The sequence below is a fragment of the Podarcis erhardii genome (assembly GCF_964252035.2).
Source record: "Podarcis erhardii genome assembly, chromosome: 7".
Classification (NCBI taxonomy): domain Eukaryota; kingdom Metazoa; phylum Chordata; class Lepidosauria; order Squamata; family Lacertidae; genus Podarcis; species Podarcis erhardii.
Window position 1 is genome coordinate 15,529,957 of NC_138511.1, and position 18,387 is coordinate 15,548,343.

Genomic DNA, 18,387 nt, shown 5'->3' on the forward strand with positions numbered 1-18,387 from the left:
GTGTCTGCAACTATGCCCTTTGGCATGGAACAATGCATGGAAAAAACTCAAGTTCTGGGAAGTAAAGAGGCACAACAGATCCACAGAGAGAATAACAGGAGAGCATCCAAAAGGATCACAGAAGACAAATCTTAAATTCTCAGACGTTTTCTAGACAAAGTTTCAGCTTCCTGCTCTGTTTCCAAGGGCACAATAGTTTATATCTGTATCTATATCTACACCTATACTTTATAGAATCATAGTTGGAAGGGACCCTACGGATAATCTACAACTCCCTGCAATGCAGGAATACGCAGCTGTCCAATAAGGGGATTGTACTTGAAACCGTGGCATAATCAGCACCGTGTAATAATAATAATAATAATAATAATAATAATAATAATAATAATAATTTATTTATTTATTATTTATACCCCACCCTTCTGGCTGGGTTTCCCCAGCCACTCTGGGCGGCTTCCAACAAAATATTAAAATACAACACAGTGGTACCTCAGGTTAAGCACTTAATTCGTCCGGAGGTCTGTTCTTAACCTGAAGCACCACTTTAGCTAACGGGGCCTCCTGCTGCTGCTGTGCCACCAGAGCCCGATTTCTGTTCTTATCCTGAAGCAAAGTTCTTAACCTGAAGCAGTATTTCTGGGTTAGCGGAGTCTGTAACCTGAAGCGTATGTAACCTGAAGCGTATGTAACCCGAGGTACCACTGTAATCTGTTAAACATTAAAAGCTTCCCTAAACAAGGCTGCCTTCTGATGTCTTCTAAAAGTCTGGTAGTTGTTTTTCTCTTTGACATCTGGTGGGAGGGTGTTCCACAGGGCGGGTGCCACTACCGAGAAGGCCCTCTGCCCTTCTGGCGGTTCCCTCGCTGTGAGAAGTGAGGTTGCAGGGAACCAGGCAGAGGGCCTTCTCGGTAGTGGCGCCTGCCCTGTGGAACACCCTCCCACCAGATGTCAAAGAGAAAAACAACTACCAGACTTTTAGAAGACATCAGAAGGCGACCCTGTTTAGGGAAGTTTTTAATGTCTGATGTTTTATCGTGTTTTTAATATTCTGTTGAGAGCCGCCCATGGTGGCTGGGGAAATCCAGCCGGATGGGCAGGGTATAAATAAATTATTATTATTATTATTATTATTATTATTATTATTATTATTATTATTATTTTGCCAGACTGGATGGGCCAGTGGCTTGAACCAGCAGGCTCTCCTTATATTCTTAATTAGGTATCATTTTCAGACTGGGAGCAGGGAATACGGATCATATCTGCTATGCTGATTTCCATTCCAGACATGGGACGAATAAGATCAAGGCTTTTCAATTTCGCCAGAATTCTCCAACATCCCAGCTTTTGTCAAACAAACACAGGTCAGTCTCAAGGAATGTGTGTGTTCAGATTCCATTGCCTCTTTCTCCTTTCTGGCGTTCCATTTGCCGCTGGGAGAAACAAATCACAGCCGGTCTTCCCTGACCCGTCTCAGCACAGCTTGGAAATGGGACGGTGATTTTCGTTTGCCCGGCACAAGCAAAACAGATTAAAACTCATCTCCCCACCCGCACAAGCAAACTCTCCGCAGCCGCCCTCTAAAGTGCTGCCCCCCCCATCCCTCTCCATGTTCTACAAAACCAATTACAGACTGGAAATAGCTGTAATAAACTTGATATCCCACTCATGGCCCAATCCCACCGATGCCGAAAGAATGTGTAATAGCTGCTGGGACACACAAGGGGAAGGAAAAACAACAACTCACAGCGGTTTCATCACTCAGGTTGTTTAAATTGTGTCCTGTGCATCTCCTGGCCTCTGCCCCCCTCCTGTTGCTGCAAAACAGGACGGAGTGTACAGCCAAGCGCTTTGAGACACTGTGCAGCGACTCAGCACCACAGCTGAGGCAAAAAGACAAAACGGGTAACACAATCTGATGCTGGAGGGCTACTAGATTGAAGCCGTTGGGCACTGTGAGGAACAAGACATTGGAGTAGATGAACTGTTTATCTGATCCTGTTGGACCCTTCTGATGTCCAGTGTGTCAGGTGTGTGTGTGTGTGTGTGTGTGTGTGTGTGTGTGTGTGTAAGAAATAAGGATGAGGAAAGGTTAACAACAGGAAGATTTAAAGGAACTATTGGAAAGACTATTCAAGGCAGCAGAGGTATGAGATGATCAGAGCCAACCGCCCCCGAACTTGAAGCATGGGAAGTCCCAACAAAAAAATTATAATTTAGGCAGAATAGTTGGACTATTTGATATGTATTTGTATAATCTGGAATCCATATTTAAGGCATACCCCCCAAAGAATCCTGGGAGCTATAGTTTACTCCCCAGAAAGCTGCAATCCTGAACACTGTTAACAAAGTACAGTTACTGGTTTTTTTGGGGGGGGGGGGGTTGGAGTGAGAATCTCCTTTAAATGTGCTTTTTAAATGTATGACTCGTATGCAAGATAATTAATCTGGGATCTTAGAGCAGGATTTGCTGCTGTGTTAGGAGTTTTCTGTAAGTAAAAAAACAAACCCCTGCACCCTCCCCGTCCAAATTGCCCGTGATGGAGCAGAATGGTGCACCATATGATCAGTTTCCCATTCCGTGTCCTTAACATCTGCTTGAACAACCAAGCGACTTTCAGGAAATAGATCATCCTTAAGCAAACAGTTTTAGACAACACAGGCTCCTGTCCAACTATCTTTCCTATCACGGGCAATTACCAAGACGTTTTAAGGCTGCTCTGCCAGGGCTGACTCCTGAAGCTGGAGAGCTGGGTGTATGACATGGTCCCCTAGATCAGGGACAAGGAACTGCAGGCTTGGTGGTCAAATGGAGTCCTCCAGGCTTCTCCATTTGGCCCCCAGGACTTTGCTCAGCCACACTCCTTCTCCCTAGGCCACATCCCCTCCTGCCCCTGCTGTGCACCCTCCTTGTGTGTTTTTGCCTGGCCAGAAATGTGCTCTTGAGCTCTGAACATGCCTCATTTTCACCTGCATGAAGGACTGATCAGCCTTCATGGGAGGTGTTCTAATGCTGCTTGGATGGGCCTGTTAGCTGCTTCAGCGAGTGGTAGTATGATTTGTGTACAGCATATGAGTGTCTGAGAGAGCGTGAGGAAGGAAGTCTTTATTTATTTTATTTATATCCCACCCATCTGGCTGAGTTTCCCCAGCCACTCTGGGCGGCTTCCAATCGAGTGTTATAAACAATACAGCATTAAATATTAAAAACTTCCCTAAACAGGGCTGCCTTCAGGTGTCTTTTAAAGAGAAGATAGCTGCTTCTTTCCTTCACATCTGGAGGGAGGGCGTTCCACAAGGCGGGTGCCACTACCAAGAAGACCCTCTGCCTGGTTCCCTGTAACTTGGCTTCTCGCAGCGAGGGAACTGCCAGAAGGCCCTCGGAGCTGGATCTCAGTGTCCGGGCAGAACGATGGGGGTGGAGACGCTCCTTCAGGTATACAGGACACAGGCCATTTATCTCTTCCTTCTGAGTACTATTGGAAGTTAGTTTCACTTCTTTGTGTGTCGCAGAGAGCACAGAAGTACTGATGGAGTTTCTGTATAAAGAAGTACTGATGGAGTTTCTGTATAAAGGTAAAGGTAAAGGGACCCCTGACCATTAGGTCCAGTCGTGACCGACTCTGGGATTGCGGCTCTCATCTCACTTTATTGGCCGAGGGAGCCGGTGTACAGCTTCCGGGTCATGTGACCAGCATGACTAAGCCACTTCTGGTGAACCAGAGCAGCGCATGCAAACGCCGTTTACCTTCCTGCCAGAGTGGTACCTATTTATCTACTTGCACTTTGATGTGTTTTTGAACTGCTAGGTTGGCAGGAGCTGGGACCGAGCAACGGGAGCTCACCCCATCACGGGGATTCAAACCGCCGATCTTCTGATCAGCAAGTCCTAGGCTCTGTGGTTTAACCCACAGTGCCATCCGTGTCCCTTGGAGTCTCTATATACAAGACTGTAAATAAAGTAGTTTAGAACTACAATTGAGTCTTTCTTCTGCTATGATATACTAGAAGACTGGCATGCTCTTTTCAGGAGAGAAGGGTCGCTTATTACCGGTCTCTCTGGACTGAGGGAGATTTTCAGCCAGGGAAGACCACCAGAGAGAACTCCGAAGACTTGGCAAGTTGGCAGCCTTCCTGGGGGGGGGGACTTTTTCCAACAGGGCCATCAGTCAGGGATTATTCAGCTGTGACTCCTGCATTGCAGGGGCTCCGATTAGAGGATCTCTGAGGTGCCTTCCAACTCTGTAATTCTAGTAGGCTATGATCGGGGTGTGTACAACTGGTTTATGCAATCCCTGATAGTAGGGTCTTTATTTTAAAATTTTTTTTATTGATTTTTCCATATATACTTCTTCTAACAATATATCTTTAACAAACTTCCCCCATACTCCCGTTTTGTTTTATTTCCATATTATTCACCCTGCGTATTATTTCCCCCAAAATTTCTCAGTACATATAGTCTTATTTTTTTGTTGTATACAGTTGTGATTGTTTACTCAAACCCTGCCAATGAGTCCATTTCTTTCTGTTGCCTTTTCATATATGCTGTGAATGGGAAGCATTTACATTGCTACTGGTTTCTTAACAAAGGTCTTTTTAAACATTTTTTTCAATTCATTATATATCATTTTCCAATCATTCATAATCTTTTTGCATTCCCACCACATATGATAGAATGTCCCATCTTTTTCTTGACATTTCCAACAAGTTTTTGATCCCTTTTTATACATTTTGACCACTTTCTCTGGTGCTATATACCATCTAGACATCATTTTCATATAATTCTCTTTCAATAAGATACAATCTGTAAATTTTAGGTTCGCCTTCCACATCTTTCCCCAATCTTCAAGTTGTATATAATGACCAAAATCCTGATCCTACTTTATTTGTGCTGACTTTACCACCTGATAGTAGGGTCTGACTCTTCAGGACCTCGGAGAGCTCCATGGATGTCCAGGTGTTCGCTGTAGGAACATCGGAAACGACTTTCTTTTCTTTTCTTTTTTAATAATAAAAGTATTTATTCAGAAACTTCTTTCGACTGAGTCAGTTCCTTGGTTCTTCTTTCTTAGTATTGTCTACACTGACTGGCAGACGCCCTGCAGGGTTTCAAGAAGTAGGTAGCTCCCCATTCTATCTGGAGATGAAATTGGGGGTTGAACCCAGGACTTGCTGCATGCAAAGCAGGTACTCTAAGCCATTGGGTTGTGGCCTCTTCTCCTGAGAAGTCAGCACGTGTAGCATGTTTTCATCTGAAGAGACGGACCCACCTCTCAGAATCCTCACCCCTACGAGCTCAAGGCTGAAAGTGGTTCTAGCTAAAAGTTAGTTAAATCCTCCCTGGGGAAAAAAATCACATACAACCACCCCCTTTCATGGAACAGGAAAATGCCTCTGGACTCGGCTACCTTGACAGGACTTGGATGGAGATCTCGCCTGCAAAGAGAGCCGTGTGCATTTACAGTGGTTGCTATGCAATAAATAAATAAGTAAATAAAATTGGGGAAAGTGCCAGGGGTGGAGGGGGGAGAGAGGGAGAACCTCCTTTCATCGCCTCCCCACTGACTCCGGCAAACAGGCTTCCTAGGAACAAATAGAGCATTCAATTTGTTTTTCCAGGAGCAAGCTGTTTCCATCTCTCAGCAGAAATAATTAAGGATAAAACGCAGCGTCCTACCTTTCCGCTCGCTGACTATCCCTGCTGCAGAAGAAATGTGGAAACACAGAATTGAAAGAGGGACCCAATGGGTCATCTAGCCCAACCCCTGCAATGCAAAGCCAGAGCTAGAAGCAAGGGAAGCTTTCTTCCAACCTGAGAACTGCATTCCCTGATTGGCAGCCTTCCAGGGGCCATGTGCCATTGGCAAAGAGGGGCCAGAGGCAAAAGCAGGGGTGACAAAAGTTGCTTTTGTACAGTACTCAAAGCTATGGTTTTCCCAGTAGTGATGCATGGAAGTGAGAGCTGGACCATAAAGAAGACTGATCGCCGAAGAATTGATGTTTTGGTGAATTATGGTGCTGGAGGAGACTCTTGAGAGTCCCACGGACTGCAAGAAGATCAAACCTCTCCATTCTGAAGGAAATCAGCCCACTGGAAGGACAGATCCTGAGGCAGAGGCTCCAATACTTTGGCCACCTCATGAGACGAGAAGACTCCCTGGAAAAGACCCTGATGTTGGAAAGATGGAGGGCACAAGGAGAAGGGGACGACAGAGGACAAGGTGGCTGGACAGTGTTCTCGAAGCTACCAGCATGAGTTTGACCAAACTGTGGGAGGCAGTGGAAGACAGGAGTGCCTGGCGTGCTCTGGTCCATAGGGTCACGAAGAGTTGGACACAACAAATGACTAAACAATAACAACAAGTTTGTATAGTGCATGGGTAGGCAAACTAAGGCCCGGGGGCCAGATCTGGCCCAATCGCCTTCTAAATCCGGCCCCCGGACGGTCCAGGAATCAGTGTGTTTTTACATGAGTAGAATGTGTGCTTTTATTTAAAATGCATCCCTGGGTTATTTGTGGGGCATAGGAATTCGTTCATTTCCCCCAAAAAATATAGCCCACCCCCCCAAGGTCTGAGGGACAGTGGACCAGTCCCCTGCTGAAAACATTTACTGACCCCTGGTATAGTGGGTTAAGAGACCTGGGGGGGGGGGAATCAATGTGCCCCTTTGGTTTCAGGTAGTACAGTCATATTTCGGGTTACAGCCGCTTCAGGTTGTGTTCTTTTGGGTTGCGGACTGCCGAAACCCAGAAGTACCGGAAGGGGTTACTTCCAGGTTTCAGCGGTTGCGTATGCACAGAAGCACTAAATCGCGCTTTGTGCATGTGCAGAAGTGGCAAATCGCAACCCTCGTGTGCGCAGACATGCAGACATGGGTTGTGAACACTGTGAGTTGCGAACATGCATCCCACACAGATCACGTCCGCTACCCAAGCGTCCACTGTATATGGGAAGATGAGTCTAAAAAGCCCGGGACACCAATTTTGACAGCCCTCTAGCAGCTGTGGTGCCTCATTTACCAGAAGTAATGTATTTAGCATTAACTCCGGAAGTGTAAACTCGATTCTGACCTCCTAGAGTAAAATACACAACAGGAGGCTTAGTTTTTACAAATCTATGGTGTGACCTCATTTGGCATAATGCTGTTTGTAGTTCTGGTTGCCTCCTCTCAAAAGGGATATTGTAGAATTGTACAAGGTTCTGAAAAGGGCAATGGAAATATCAAAGGGATGGAGAGACTCCCCTAGGAAGGAAGGTTGCTGCGTTTGGGGCTTCTTAGGACCCCCGACCATTAGGTCCAGTTGCGAACGACTCTGGGGTTGCAGCACTCCTCTCGCTTTACTGGCCAAGGGAGCCGGCATTTGTCTGCAGCCAGCTTCCGGGTCATGTGGCCAGCATGACTAAGCTGCTTCTGGCGAACCAGAGCAGCGCGCGGAAATGCCGTTTACCTTCTCACCGGTGTGGTACCTATTTATCTACTTGCACTTTGATGTGCTTTCGAACTGCTAGGTTGGCAGGAGCTGGGACCGAGCAACAGGAGCTCACCCCGTCGCGGGGATTCGAACCACCGATTTTCTGATCGGCAAGCCCTAGGCTCTGTGGTTTAGACCACAGGGCCACCCGCGTTTAAACTTAGAGTAAAAGCGAATCAGAGGCGACATGCCAGTAGTATATGAAATTATGGAATGGAGAATATGGAGAGAGAAGTTTTTCTCCCTCTTTCATGATGCTAAAACTTGTGGGCATGCAATGAAGCCGAATGTTGGACAGATAAAATAAAGGAGTTAAACTGTGGAACTCCCTCCCACAGGACTGGCCACCAACTTAGATAGCTACTAGCCATGATGGCTCTGCTCTGCCTCTACCATAGAGGACAGCAATGCTTCTGAATATCAGTTGTTGGACCCCACAGGAGAAGAGAGGGCTCTTGTGCTCGAATCCTGCTTGGGGGTCTCCCGCAGGCCTTTGATTGGCCACTGTGAAACCAGGATGCTGCACTAGATGGGTCGTTGGCCTGATCCTGCAGGCTCTTGTAATGTTCCGGTTCCCTCCTACCTGCCCTAAAAGGAAACCAGCCAGCCAGCCTACCTGCCAATCACCCCGCAACTTTCACAAAGCCATGGCACTGTAATCACTCACCCTCCCAATCGCCGTGGCTTTCCGGGGGACACAAGGGTGGGCGAGGATCCTGCTGCCCAGCTGAATTAGAGATGGCTCCTCTCAAGCCACCTTTGGCGTGACCGCCACCCCCGCCCCTCTGCCCCCAGACATCACGGGAAGTTGCCGGGCAGGGTTTTAACGTCTCATTTTCTTAACGGGAACTGGCAGGCGGGACCCCAGCAGGGACTCTGGCTTGTCAGAGTCAATCAGGCTGGCTTGGGGAAGTGCGGAGAGCATCTGTAATTCATCAACCCCAAGCCTGTCCCGGGTGACAGGTTTTTCACTCATCGGAGCACAGTGCTTTCCTCCGGACGAGGATCGAGCTGACAGCCGCGGTGGCGGAAAGAGCATCATTGCCACCAGGGACGGCTGCTAATTAGTCTACAAGATCTTTACACCCCCAACCCCACGCGCACACACAACCAGCCTTGCATACAGAGGAGGTTCAGCAAGCTGGCTTCCCAGAGCATTCTGGGGGGGGGTGTGTGAAAGAGATCAAACATGGCTCCTTCAAGACATCCCATGAAAAGTGCGACCAAGGAAGCGCATTGCTCCATACCAATGGTGATCTTCCTGTTGCTAATGCAAAAGAAATATTTGTTTATGGCATTTGGATCCTGTCTTTCTCCTTCAAGGAACTCAAGATGGCCTACGTTGTTCTCCTCCTCATTTCATCCTCACAACAGCCTTGTGAGGTCGTTTAAGCTTATAGATATGGTAACTGGACCACAGTCTCTCAGTGAGGTACATGTAGAAACTACAACCCCAGTCTTCCAGGTCCTGGTTCGACGCTCTAACCACTACGCCACACCAACCTCAGGTCTGTGACCCAGATGCGGTCCTTGTGACCTCCTGATCTGGCCCTCAAAACTCTCTCCAGGCCTTGCCACCATTCCCTTTGTCATGACACTCAAAAGGCTTTCTTCACCATTAACTAGCTTTGTCTTAGTAGCAGGAAGTACAGTTGTACCTCGGGAGTCAAACGGAATCCATTCCGGAAGTCCGTTCGACTTCTAAAATGTTTGGAACCCAAAGTGTAGCTTCTGATTGGCTTCAGGAAGCTCCTGCAGCCAATCAGAAGCCCTGTCAGATGTTCGGGTTCCAAAGAACGTGCACAAATCAGAACACTCACTTCCGGGTTTGCAGTGTTTGGGAGCCAAAATGTCTGAGTACCAAGGCATTCGGGATCCAAGTTATGACTGTATGCTTATAGCCACATTCTAAAAAGGTAAAGGTAAAGGTAAAGGTACCCCTGATCATTCTGGGGTTGCGCACTCATCTCACTCTATAGGCAAAGGGAGCCAGTGTTTGTCCACAGACAGCTTCCGGGTCATGTGGCCAGCATGACTAAGCCGCTTCTAGCGAACCAGAGCAGCACACAGAAATGCCATTTACCTTCCCGCCAGAGTGGTACCTATTTATCTACTTGCACATTCTAGAAGGATTTAAAAGGGGCAAACAAATGCTTGGTACAAGAGAAGACGGCATATTGCCCTTACAGAAAAACAAATTGAGACTGGCAAGAGGAAGAAAGCATAAAGCAGGAGAATAGCAGAGTTTCATTTCATTCACAATTTCTCCAGAAAACCAAAGACCTGTAGCACAGGTTCAAACTAACTTGTGAGTCACTTAATAACAACATGTATTGCGGGTGTATACTGTTATAAGTAGGGACATGGGTGGTGCTGTGGGCTAAACCACAGAGCCTAGGGCTTGCTGATCAGAAGGTCGGCAGTTCAAATCCCCGCGATGGGGTGAGCTCCCGTTGCTCGGACCCTGCTCCTGCCAACCTAGCAGTTCGAAAGCATGTCAAAGTGCAAGTAGATAAATAGGTACCACTCTGGTGGGAAGGTAAACAGCGTTTCTGTGCACTGCTCTGGTTTGCCAGAAGCGGCTTAGTCATGTCGGCCACATACCTGGAAGCTGTATGCCGGCTCCCTGGGCCAGTAAAGCGAGATGAGCGCCACAACCTCAGAGTCGTCCACGACTGGACCTAATGGTCAGGGGTCCCTTTACTTTTACTGTTATAAGTGGCACATGTATAGAAATGCTGGTTTTCACAATGGATTTTGGGGGGTCTCTGGGGGAACGGAAGGAAGAAAAAATAATAAATAAATCAACCCCAGAGCCTCAGCGACATCCATGTTCCTCTTACCCACCAGGTCTCATTAAAAGTCACAGAGAGGAGACCCTGATAAACACAAAACATCACCTCCTGCCTCAACCACTCCACTAAAAGTCCCCCCCCTGCAGGGTCTCCAGAGCTAAAAATGTGTAATGCTCTTCTCTCCATGCTCATCATATTGTCCTCACAGTGCTAGCCATACTGCCAAGCCAAAACCTAACCACTGCCTAGTTTGTTCTGTATCAACATCTTTGCAGGAGTCTGGGCAGAAAGTTGAAGGAGGAGTTTTGTTTTGCTCTCCTGGCACGATGAGAGAATAAATTTCCTTCCACCCCGGCAAACTGGCAAAGCCCAGCTGGCAGCCACACCGATTAGGTCTCCGGTGAACCTCTCAATCCAGCTGCCATCTGAAGCCAACTAACAGCTCAGTGGCTCCATGTTTCTTAGATAGATAGATAGATTCTTTATTGTCATTACACAAGTGCAACATTGCACAAGTGCAACGAAATTGGATGCCATCCCTTAAAAACAACAAAAGCAAAACAACAACAACAACCAAACAAACCACATTCCAGCCACACCCACACCCACACCCATCAAACTCCCAGGTCACACTATCGAGTTACTGCATTTAAGAAGGCCACAGCTCTTGGATAGAAACTATTTTTCAGTCTATTTGTCCTTGACTTGATGTTTCTGTATCTCCTGCCAGAAGGCAGTAGTACAAACAGACTGTGTCCCGGGTGAGATGCATCCTGCAGGATATTGTTTGCTTTCCTAAGACAACGGGAACCGTACAGTTCTTCCAAAGATGGGAGGGGATGACCAATAATCCTTTGGGCTGTGGTTATGACCTTCTGGAGCAGGATGCTGCCAATTCAGCAGTAAAACTACAGTCGCATCACAAGCTAAATGGTGTGGCATCTAAGGAAGGGTAGGAAGTCCCAACACAGCGTTCCCCAAGAGGGTGCCCTTCAAATCTCTTGGACTCCAACTGGGGGGAGCTGGTGGGAGGGCCATCACTGAAGTAGACCGCCACTTGCCTTTACTGCCCTTGGCTGCCTCCATTGAAACTCTGCCTTCTTTTGGTAAAGTGGCTCCAATAATTGCTGGACCCCAACTCCCACTCTCCCTTACTAATTGACCATGTTGGCTTGGGGCTGGTGGGAGTCGGGAGTCTGCATTCCCTGACTAAACCATCACTTGCCTTTACTGCCCCTTGCTACTTCCATCAGTGGTGTAGCGTGGGTTGTCGGTGCCCAGGGCCATGAGGAGGGGGCGGGTGGGAGAGAGGGAAATGGCCATCACCCAGGTGATCACCCAGCCACAGAGATAAGAAAAGAAGAGTCATTTGGTCATCTGGAGAGGATATTTCCTGGTGTGCATAGCAAATCTGTTTTCAACAGAACCAAGTGACAACAGTGCGCAGTGCTGGGTGTTGAAATTCTGTGCCCCCTAACAATTTTGCGCCTGGGGCAACCGCTTCTGTGTGCCCTCCATGCTACGCCACAGACTTCCATCACAACTCTTTCTCCTTTTAATGTAGGGGCAGGGAACTGTAGACTTCCAGATATGGCTGGATTCCAGCTCCCATCCTCCATGCCACAGGCTATGTTGGTTAGGGACTAGATGGACCATTGGTCTCACTTGGGGGAAGGAAGCTTCCTACTTTCTTACACGGCTCATCCTCCTGCTCGCTCAACAGTTGAAACAGCTGCTTGTGAAGACTGATTACAAGCGATATGCCGGCTGATGATGTTAAACAGCCATTTGCTCACCGACTCGGTATTTTCAGCCCCTGCAAGACCCTGACATTCATGGCGCTAAATAAGCAGGTAAATAGATGGTGGTAAATAAGCAGGAGCTCCAAACCTGCCTGGAATCAAGACAAAGCACTAGAGGAAATGAGAACAATATAGCTGTCAACTTTTCCCTTTTCTTGCGAGGAATCCTATTCGGAAAAAGGGGATTTCCCTTTAAAAAAAGGAAAACGTTGACAACTATGGAGAACAAAGGTGTGAAGATGAAACCTGGGGCTGGATTGCACCTGAACCTAAGAACATGAAAAGTCTCTGCTGGATCAGGCCAGCGGCCAATCTGGACCAGCTTCCTGTTCTCACATTGGCAAACTATATGCTCCAAAGGGAATCCCAGATGCAGGAACCGAGCACAAGAACACTTTCCCTTCCTGCCGTTTCCAGCAACTGGTGCGCAGAAGCATCACTGGCCCCAACCATGGAAGCAGAGCATAGCCATCATGGCTAGTAGCCATCGATAGCCTTCATGAATTTGTCGAATCCTCTTTTAAAGGCATCCAGCCACCTGGGCTGAGAAGGAGGCTTACAAAAGTTCTGCCATCCCAATGCACTTGGCAGGATCCCACAACTTCCTGCCTCCCCCAAATGTCAAAAAGGAGACAAAGAGCGTGGGCGAGAGGACGAGGAGAAGGGTGACCTTGGGCGCAGCTGCACCAAGGAGAAAGGAGGCTGTGTCATTGGCATGGTCCCCACACACCCCTTGCCGGGGCTGGGGAGCCATCCCTGCCAAAAGGAGGGAGACGCCAGGGGTCTGAGAGAGGCAGAGCAGAAGGTTGGCTGACGGGGTATGGATTTCAAGCTGGTTCCGTCCTTGGCACCGGCTGATGAACCATCACATGCTTCTCCCATTGTCAGAAAAAGAAGAGAGTGATTTCCTAAAGCTAATGCAATTCTAGGCTGCATCAACAGAAGTCTCCCAATCCAGGGAAGAAAGAATACTGCTCTATTCTGCCCACATGGGATGCGGGTGGCGCTGTGGGTTAAACCACAGAGCCTAGGATTTGCCGATCAGAAGTTTGGCGGTTCAAATCCCCGCGACGGAGTGAGCTCCCGTTGCTCGGTCTCTGCTCCTGCCAACCTAGCAGTTCGAAAGCACCTCAAAGTGCAAGTAGATAAATAGGTACCGCTCTGGCGGGAAGGTAAACGGTGTTACTGTGCACAGCTCTGGTTCGCCAGAAGCGGCTTAGTCATGCTGGCCACATGACCCGGAAGCTGTACGCCAGCTCCCTCGGCCAATAAAGCGAGATGAGCACTGCAAATCCAGAGTTGGCCATGACTGGACCTAATGGTCAGGGGTCCCTTTACCTTTATTCTGCCCACACCTGGAGTTCTGTGTCCAGTTCTGGGTGCCACAATTTAAGAAGGATATTGGCAAGCTGGAATGTGTGCAAAGGAGGGTGATCAAGATGACCAAGGGTCTGGAAACCAAGCCTTAGGAGGAATGGTTGTGGCAGCTGGGTATGTTTAGTATGGAGAAGAGAAGACTTAAGAGATGGATTGGATTGGATTGATCTTTATTACGGCCATTGGCCCGTCACACGACAGTTTCCCATACCAACTTAAGAGCTGATATGATAGCCAAACTTTCATATCTGAAGGGCTAGTCTATGGAAGATGGAGCAAACTTGACTTCTGCTGCTCCAGAGGGCAGGATCCCAACCAATGGATTCAAATGGCAAGAAAGGAGATTCCAAGTAAACCTTAGGAAGAACTTTCTGGTGGTAATGAGCTGTTCAACAGTGAGACAGACTACCACAGAAGGCGATGGACTCTCTTTCACTGGAGGTTTTTAAGAAGAGGTTGGAAAGCCATCTTTCTGGGATTCTCTAGCTGCAATTCCTCAATGGCAGGGGTTGGACAGGATGACCTTTGGGGTCCCTTCCCACCCTACAGTTCTATGATTCTATGAAATAGAAGCCATCTATGACAACAAGAGGAAGCTGCCTTCTCCCAAGACAGACCAGGGGTCCACCTAGCTTAGTATTGTCTACCCTGACTGGCAGCAGGTCCCCAAGGTTTCAGACAAGGCGCCTTTCACAGTTCGACTTGGAGATTCCAGGAAGTGAACCTTGAAATCAGAAAAAAGCAGCTTCCTTTATTGCACACCTGCACTTCCGGGGAGCTCTCTGAAGACCCTGCTATTTGGGATTGAATTACCTCGACCCTGCCCTTGTCTTCTCATTGCTGGATGGAACCCTGTGTGTAAATGGCTCCTCATTGCTCAGGCACTTAGTGTTTTGCTGGAAAAGACACCCCCTGACACACACATGCACATTACAAAGGATTCCTAGGATGGATGTATCAGATAACTATTGTAGGGCAGTAATTTGAGTGCTGGGTGGCGCTGTGGGTTAAACCACAGAGCCTAGGACTTGCCGATCAGAAGGTTGGCGGTTTGAATCCCTGTGACGGGGTGAGCTCCCGTTGCTCGGTCCCAGCTCCTGCCAACCTAGCAGTTTGAAAGCACGTCAAAGTGCAAGTAGATAAATAGGTACTGCTCTGGTGGGAAGGTAAATGGTGTTTCCGTGTGCTGCTCTGGTTCACCAGAAGTGGCTTAGTCATGCTGGCCACATGACCCAGAAGCTGTACGCCAGCTCCCTTGGCCAATAAAGTGAGATGAGCGCTGCAACCCCAGAGTCGGCCATGACTGGACCTAATGGTCAGGGGTCCCTTTACCTTTACCTTAATTAGAGTGCTGGACTAAGATCTGAGAGAGACTAGAGTTCATGAAGCTCACCAGACTAGTTGACCTTGTGCCAGCCACTGCCTCTCAGTGTAACCAACAGGATTATTATGAGGATTTCCATGGGCACCTGGTTGGCCACTGTGAAAGCAGGATGTTATACTAGATGGCCCTTTGGCCTGACTCAACCAGTTCTTCTTATGCTCATCATGAATGGAACAAATGGGGAAATAAAGTCCTATGCTGTTAACCCCAAAGAGCCTTGGGAAATATTTGTAGGCTGCATGGCTCACACTTCAACACAGAGAGCCAGTGTGGTGTAGTGGTTAAGAGCTGTAGTCTCATAATCTGGGGAACCAGGTTCGCGTCTCTGCTCCTCCACATGCAGCTGCTGGGTGACCTTGGGCCAGTCACACTTCTTTGAAGTCTCTCAGCCCCACTCACCTCACAGAGTGTTTGTTGTGGGGGAGGAAGGGAAAGGAGAATGTTGGCCGTTTTGAGACTCGTTCGGGTAGTGATAAAGCGAGATATTAAATCCAAACTCTTCTTCTTCTTTTTCAACCGCTACCACGGTAGTGAGGAAATCTGATGGAGATAATGTACCGTATTTTTTGCTCTATAAGACTCACTTTTTCCCTCCTAAAAAGTAAGGGGAAATGTGCGTGCGTCTTATGGAGCGAATGCAGGATGCACAGCTATCCCTGAAACCAGAACAGCAAGAGGGATTGCTGCTTTCACTGCGCAGTGATCCCTCTTGCTGTTCTGGCTTCTGAGATTCAGAATATTTTTCCCCTTGTTTTCTTCCTCCAAAAACTAGGTGCGTCTTGTGGTCTGGTGCGTCTTATAGAGCAAAAAAATATGGTAATCATGGAGTTGGAAGGGAAGCAAAGGGTCTTTTAGTCCAACCCTCGGCAATGCAGGAATCACAGGTAAGTATATAAGCAAAACACATGATTTTGTGGTATCCCAGACACCCCACTTCCCCAGAGCAATCTGTAAGTCCACAACAAGATTGACCGTCGACAGGTCACCCACCCTGTCAAATCCCCCCACCCATCGCCTAGTTCAGAAATCACTGTGGTGCCTACTGAGCTGAACAGTGCAGCCAAGGCTTCTCCCACTCCCTCATGCTGACGGATGATGTATCCCATCCCTTGTAAACAGGTAAGGAATGGCCGTTGTCAGACTCGCACGCAAATCCCCCCTGCCATATTTGTTGCCTGTCAGACTCTGGCCGCCGCGGAGGTGGCATGTTGATACGTTACCGCCCACACCAAAGGTAAGAGAGGACCTATCCATCAGCTCCACAAATGTGCCCTGATAAAAAGAACATCTGAGTCATGGAGGGCTGCAGGGGAAAAGTCCCAATGGCCTGATCCTGATTTCAGCCTGACATACCCATATATATATATATATAGAGAGAGAGAGAGAGAGAGAGAGAGAGGGAGAGAGAGAGAGAGAGAGAGTCATAGTATACATCAGTGTTTCCCAACCTTGGGCCTCCAGCTGTTTTTGAACTACAACTCCCATCATCCCTGACTAGCAGGACCAGTGGTCAGGGATGATGGGAATTGTAGTCCAAAAAACAGCTGGAGGCCCAAGGTTGGGAAACACTGGTATACATAATAAGATAAGGGGAGCCTGCTGGATAAGGCCAGCATCCTGTTCTCACAGTGTCATGTGTGTGTGCACAGGAGCCAGGCCCTGTGACTAATAGGACTCTGCAGGAGTCCTAAGTTTGTTTTGAAGAGGCAAGGCCACACAGGTGAGGCCCATTAATAACTCATAGCACCTGGTGGCAAGAGCCGGGAAGGGAGATAAGGTCAGCATTTTCCCTTCGGCTCTTTGCCACAGCAACACGTTCCCTGCCTTGCTGCATTTGACTCCTTGATCCTCAGACCCCTGACCCCTGACTTTGTGACTACTTGCTTTTTGATCCTCAGACCCCTGACTTTGTGACTCCTTGCTTTCTGACCCTCGAACTCTTGGCTTTCTGACTCCTGGCTTATGGACTCCTGTTCCTGCTCCCACCCCTCCATCTTGCCCCCGGTCCCAACATCCCCAGCCAGGACTTCGATCGCCTGTGAACCGGACCATGATATGCAGGGGCCAAAGAGATGCCCCTTCTGCGAAGCCCATAAGCAGGATCTGAGCACAAGAGCACTCTCCCTACCAGTGGTTCCCATCAAATGGTGTTCAGAAGCATTGCTGCCCCCAACCTTGGAGGCAGACCGTAGCCATCATGTCTTGTAGCCATTGGTAGCCCTCAGCTCCATGAATTGGTCTAATCCTCTTTTAAGGCCACAGTTCCACAGTTTTATCTGTGCACTGCATAAAGAAGGGCTTACTTTTAGTGCAGGTGTTTACAGTGGCGTAGCGTGGGGGGTGCAGGGGGGGCCGGCCGCACCGGGCGCAACATCTGGGGGGGCGCGCTCGCCGCCTCCGGAGTCGCCGAAGAGCCTCGGGCGCAGGCTGTAGCAGAGCCCCATGTCTCGCGGAACCGACGAGCTGTGCGCGCGTCCGGGCTGAAGGCGTCTGGCAGGCAGCGGCTCTCAGCGCTCACCGCGGTCCCCGCACATCAGGGCCGCGGAGGGCACGCCAGGCAGCCCCTCCTCACAGCCCCGCCGCTGCCACTGCTGCTGCAGCTGCTGGGCCATGTTGCATTTTCCTTGCCTCTCTGCCCTCCTCCGGGCAAGCGGCGTCGTTTGGGCGCCAGCGCCAGCGGCAACTCGCCTCAGATCACCTGACACGGACCCGCCGCCGCTGCCGTTGCTACCTTACCGTAAATACCCCAGCCCAGGCAGCAGCAAGAAGAAGCTGGCAGCGGTGGCAGGTTAGGGGTTAGGGGCGCAAATTACTTGCCTTGCCCCAGGTGCTGACAACCCACGCTACGCCGCTGGGTGTTTAAATGCGTAGGTATAGGGACCTATGCATTTTAACTTGTTCAAAAATATCTAGAGTTATGAGGGAGAAGCGAGGTGGCCAAGTCTGCTCTTGATGCTAAATTGTTCAGGTTCATTTTTATATTATTATTATATATCATAATCACACACACGCACACAAAATACCCCATCCACACAGAAACGTTTAAAGACTATAGATGGTTGAATCAGGCAAAAAGGCCTGGTTGAAGATGAATGTTTTCACCTGGCGCCTAAAGATACTCAATGAAGGTGCCCGGCAAGCCTTCCCAGGGAGAGCATCCCACAAATGGGGAGCCACCACAGAAAAGGGCCTGTTCTCAGGTTGCTGCCCTCTCGACCTCTCATGGAGGAGGCACATGAATAAGAGCCTCAGAAGATGGCCGTGGGGTCTAGGTTGGTTCCTATGAGGAGAGGGGGTCCTTGAGGTATTGTAGTCACGAGCTGTTGATAGCTCAAAACCAGCACTTTGAATTGGGCCCAGAAACTAACTGACAGCCACTGCAAATGGGCCAGCATTGGTGTAACAAGCCAAGTTACAGGGAGCCAGGCAGAGGGCCTTCTCGGTAGTGGCACCCGCCCTGTGGAACTCCCTCCCACCAGATATCAAAGAGAACAACAACTACCAGACTTTTAGAAAACATCTAAAGGCAGCCCTGTTTAGGGAAGCTTTTAATGTTTA

General features: G+C 48.7%; 1 protein-coding gene and 1 long non-coding RNA gene across 2 annotated transcripts in view; one reads left to right on the forward strand and one right to left on the reverse strand.

Moving 5' to 3' along the window:
- The window catches only part of IGSF21 (immunoglobin superfamily member 21), a 237,216-nt gene that overhangs the window by 118,453 nt on the left and 100,376 nt on the right, over positions 1-18,387 (reverse strand). The gene's annotated exons all lie outside the window — the stretch shown is intronic.
- LOC309347104 lies at positions 1,958-8,768 on the forward strand. Its single transcript, XR_014158854.1, has 2 exons — positions 1,958-2,027; positions 7,810-8,768. It is a non-coding gene; the product is annotated as an uncharacterized lncRNA (long non-coding RNA).